This window comes from Arachis ipaensis, chromosome B02 (assembly GCF_000816755.2).
Source record: "Arachis ipaensis cultivar K30076 chromosome B02, Araip1.1, whole genome shotgun sequence".
NCBI classification, from domain to species: domain Eukaryota; kingdom Viridiplantae; phylum Streptophyta; class Magnoliopsida; order Fabales; family Fabaceae; genus Arachis; species Arachis ipaensis.
This window is the reverse complement of record NC_029786.2, coordinates 10,021,073-10,026,105: the sequence shown is the minus strand read 5'-3', so window position 1 is coordinate 10,026,105 and position 5,033 is coordinate 10,021,073. Positions and strand designations below refer to the sequence as shown.

General features: G+C 31.7%; 1 pseudogene; it reads left to right on the top strand.

The window, feature by feature from the left end:
• The window catches only part of LOC107624862, a 10,574-nt pseudogene continuing 6,168 nt past the window's right edge, over positions 628-5,033 (top strand).

Genomic DNA, 5,033 nt, shown 5'->3' with positions numbered 1-5,033 from the left:
TTTTAGAGACTAAATTATGACTTCCATACAAGTTTAGGGACCAAATTGAATATTATCTCTATTGATAATTTTTATTAATATTATAATATTTTGATATAATATATGAGACTTATCTAAAATATTTTTTTTAATATTAGATTGTTATTAGAATTTTTGTTAAAATTACGATATTTTAGTGTAATACAATTATATGAGATAAAATAAAATCAGAAATAACGATTTTAAATAAGACAAAAAAAAATTGTGAACCACAATTTCAAGAAAATAAACTTAAAAAAATAATAAAAAATTATGAATCATAATTTTAATTTTTTAATTTAAAAATTTATCATTTATAAAATCATAAATCAAAATCCTTTTGTTATACAAATTAGTATCCACAATTTATATTACCTGATTCACCATCATTATACTTATAAAATACACTAATTTTGAACTTATATTAATATATTAGTATATTACACAACTTTATTCATGTTATGAAAAATAATTAGCTACCAATCTCTTGGTACATTTTTATCACAACGAAAGAAAGAAGAAAGAGAGCAATCACAGTGCAAGAGTCAACCGACCCTTTTTGGCTCTATCTATTTGTAAGGCTTCAATGACTCCACATCTTGCATTTTATCTTCACTTTTTTCCTCTCTCTCTCTCTCCTCATTTCATCATTTTCCTAAACCCATTTTCTTGGTTAAACTCATTGATTCCCCTTTTTTTATTTTTTTACTTATTCTTTTCTGTTCCTTCTTCTAAGCATTCACAAAAGTCAAGCATGCAGATAACGAGATAACACGCATATATACACACACATTAGGGTTCATTCCCACATCCATTTTCTTCCTTTTTAACCCTCACTGGAATATGAAGCCACCCCTGAACTTCTTCTTGCTCCCTCAAAGTGTTACCTCTTAAAAGGGCATTTAGAAAGTGAGAGTGAGAGAGAGAAAGATAGAGAAAGAAGAGCTAATAAGCTTAAAACAAAAAAAAATTTAAAAATAAAAATTCTCTTCTTTTTTTTCAGGCTTTGCCTTCATTCTCTTTCTTTCTCTCCAAACAACAATAATAGAAGAGAAGAAAAAGACCCCTTTTTAAAAAAAAAAAATATTTTTGTTATTAGAGTGTTATAGAGAGAGAGTTGAGACATTAGGAAAGAGCTTTATCCTTTTGTCTCCTCTATCTCTCTGTCTCCAATAATTTTTCATTTTTTCCCCCTTTTTTCTTAGCTACAAAGGTTAGTTTTTGATTGTTCTCTCAAGTATATAAGCTCCATTCTGAGTGACCCAGTTCATCTTTTGAGCTCTTCTATTGTTTGGAAATTCTGGGCTACTGAGAATCATTCATCATCATCATCCAAATTGGTCAATCAGTTTCAGAATCTGCAAAGTAACTACTTCTACATGAAGATCAGAACCCATATGTGAAAAAAGCTTATTTATTAGTCCCTTTGAGGTGTGTTTTCATTAGCAAAGCAAAAGTGGCTTCTTTGATGAGTTTTGGAGGGTTTCTAGACAACAATTCCGGTGGCGGCGACGACGGTGGCGGTGGCGGCGGTGTGAGAAACATAGTTGAAATTCCATATAACAACGGTGGTGGTGGCACTACCAAGAACAACATCATCAACAACGATAATAATAGAACAACAATGCCCTCTGGTGCAATCTCACAGCCTCGCCTTTTAACAACTACTCCAACTTTGGCCAAATCAATGTTCAACTCACCTGGCCTCTCTCTAGCACTTGTGAGACAAAAATTCAAGATCTTGTTTACATATATAAATATAAATAATTTCTCTTTTTTTTCTTACTTCCTTCATTAACCCCCTTTTGCTTTCAGTTTACTCCTTCCCTCCAAAATTATGGTTCATACTTGTATTTTGTTTATTGGTATTGATGCTAAAACATAGAAAGTGTTTTTTTTTAATGAATAACTTGGTTTGGTTTTGTTTGTGTTTGTTGAAATGAAGCAGCAAACGAATCTTGATGGACAAGGGGATGTGAATAACAACAACATTATGGGGAGTGAGAACAACAACAATAATTATGAGGGAAGTAATGGAGGATTGAGAAGGAGCAGAGAAGAAGAACATGAAAGCAGATCTGGAAGTGATAACATGGATGGTGCCTCCGGCGATGAACAAGATGCTGCCGACAACAATAATCCCAAAAGGAAAAAACGTTATCACCGACATACTCCTCAGCAAATACAAGAGCTTGAATCGTGTGTTCTTCATTTCATTTTAATTTCTTTCCCTCTTTTTTTTTTTTATAACATTTCTAAATGATGATTCTTTATTATTATTATTATAGGTTGTTTAAGGAGTGTCCCCATCCTGACGAGAAACAAAGGCTAGAACTTAGTAAAAGGCTTTGCTTGGAAACAAGGCAGGTGAAGTTTTGGTTCCAAAATCGGAGAACCCAAATGAAGGTATAAACTATAAACATTTTTTTTAAGGTCCTTTTCACATGGCTTTTCTACCCATTTTGATTATATGGACCATATAATAATAAAAATCTCTCCTTTTTTAATGGGGTACTATGAAATTATTGTACTAGACTCAATTGGAGCGCCATGAGAACACACTCCTAAGGCAAGAGAATGACAAGCTTAGAGCTGAGAACATGTCAATTAGAGATGCAATGAGGAACCCCATGTGTTCAAATTGTGGTGGTCCTGCCATAATTGGTGAGCTTTCTCTTGAGGAACAACATCTTAGGATTGAGAATGCAAGACTAAAGGATGAATTAGACCGGGTTTGTGCCCTCGCCGGCAAGTTCTTGGGCCGGCCCATTTCGTCCATGGGCGGGCCCCACCCGTTGCCAAATTCAAGTTTGGAGCTTGGGGTTGGCAACAATAACAATGGCTATGGTTGTAACTTGAGCATAAATGTGCCTAATAGCTTGCCTTTGGGGCCGGAATTTGGGGTGAATTTGTCTAGTCCTTTGGGTATGGTTTCCGGGCCGGCGATCACTCGGCCGCAGCCGAGCGCGGTGGTTGGCGGATTCGATAGGTCAATGGAGAGGTCAATGTTGTTGGAGCTTGGTTTGGCTGCCATGGATGAGTTGGTGAAGATGGCACAAAGTTGTGAGCCTCTTTGGATAAGGAGTTTGGAAATTGGAGGAAGGGAAGTACTTAACCATGAGGAGTATATTAGGACATTCCCTAATCCTTGCATTGCTTTAAGGACTAATTCCTTTGTCTCTGAGGCTTCTAGGGAAACTGGCCTTGTCATCATAAATAGCTTGGCTCTTGTTGAGACTTTAATGGATGCGGTAAGTTGTCTTATTTCTTTATTTCTCTTCATTTTATTTTATATAATATGAAAAAACAAAACTATTTATATAAAAACATTTTTATGTGAAATGAAAATATACCAAATTATAGAATAGTTTTTAGTTATTATTTTTATATCACATTTTTATGGTATAAAATATAAGTTTTTTTTAATGCCAATGAGTTATAGATCAAATGGCATAATCTCTTCATACTCATCTAAGAAGTTGTGAGTTCGAGTCTTCTATCTTTGGTTAAAAAAAAAAGAATTTAAGTTAATGAGTTATAGCTCAAATGGTATAGTCTTTCCATACTCAATTAAGAGATTGCAGGTTCGAGTCTAATATTTTTGGTAAAAAAAAATATAAGTTTTTTTTTATTAATTATTTTTAATATTAAAAATGGAAGATGTATACAAAAATATAGGTTAAAAAAAAGAAAAAAAAGAAAGGAAGGGTAAAAAAAATATTTTTTGTTATTTGGCTTTAATGGTATATAGGTTGATGGTTCATGGTAGTACATTGGTTTAATTATAAAGTATTTTTTTTTTTTTTTAAGAATCGATAGGCAGAGATGTTTCCTTGTATGATTGCAAGAACCTCAACCACTGAAGTGATATCGAATGGAATAAACGGTAGCAGAAATGGAGCACTTCAACTAGTAAGTTTTAGAAAATAAATAATAAGAATATTTTGTTTTGAGATTATAATGAGTTTAATAATGAAATGAAACAGATGCATGCGGAGCTTCAAGTTCTATCGCCATTGGTACCAGTTAGAGAAGTGAATTTCCTTCGATTTTGCAAGCAACACGCAGAAGGGGTGTGGGCAGTGGTGGATGTCTCCATTGATGCTATCAGAGAAACTTCTTCTGCCGGTGCCCCAACTTTTGTTAATTGCAGAAGACTCCCTTCTGGCTGTATAGTACAAGATATGCCTAATGGTTACTCCAAGGTAAATTAATTCAATTCTAAATTTCACCTTATAGGCTTATACATATATATACTAACTGGAAATATTTAGTAATAAAAAAATATTAATAAAAAATACTAAAATTTATTATTTTTAATTTTATTTAATACACTCTGGAATAAATAAAAACTAAATAAGAAAAATTTAAATTGGTTGGTTGATTTTTTTTGTATCTCTAGGGTTATTGATATATTAATACACATTAATACACTTGCATTTATATAACTACTTTAGGTGTATTGTATTTTTTATCATCAATTTTTTGTACCATGATATAAACAACTAGCTAAGAAGAAAAATAACAAATAATTATACAAGACATATAATCATATATAATTTTCTTGCATAGTTGTCAACAAAAAAAATACCCATAGCATTATTATATAAATGTGTTTTAATTTTTGAAGTCAAATTCTTAACAATAAAATTTAGAATAAAAAAGAAACATATATATATGTGGATTTTTTTTTTGTGACTATATATATGTGGAATTTATCAAGAGTGTTTTTTATTTTCAATTTTATTAAACACATTTTTTCTTAACCTTTTTGAGCCAAGGTCAGTAAAAATGAGTTACATTCTTCCATAGATAGTACATACAGTGTTCTGATGAACATAAAGTACTACTATTCACCTTACAGCTACTCAACCATAGGTCTATATAGCCACAGAGAGAGACTTAAAAATTTACACGCTTTCATATGTTTTTTTTAAATTTATTATTATTTTATGAGTTTAATTTTGATACATTATTATTTAAAAAAAAAGTTTGATGCACTATTAATATCAATT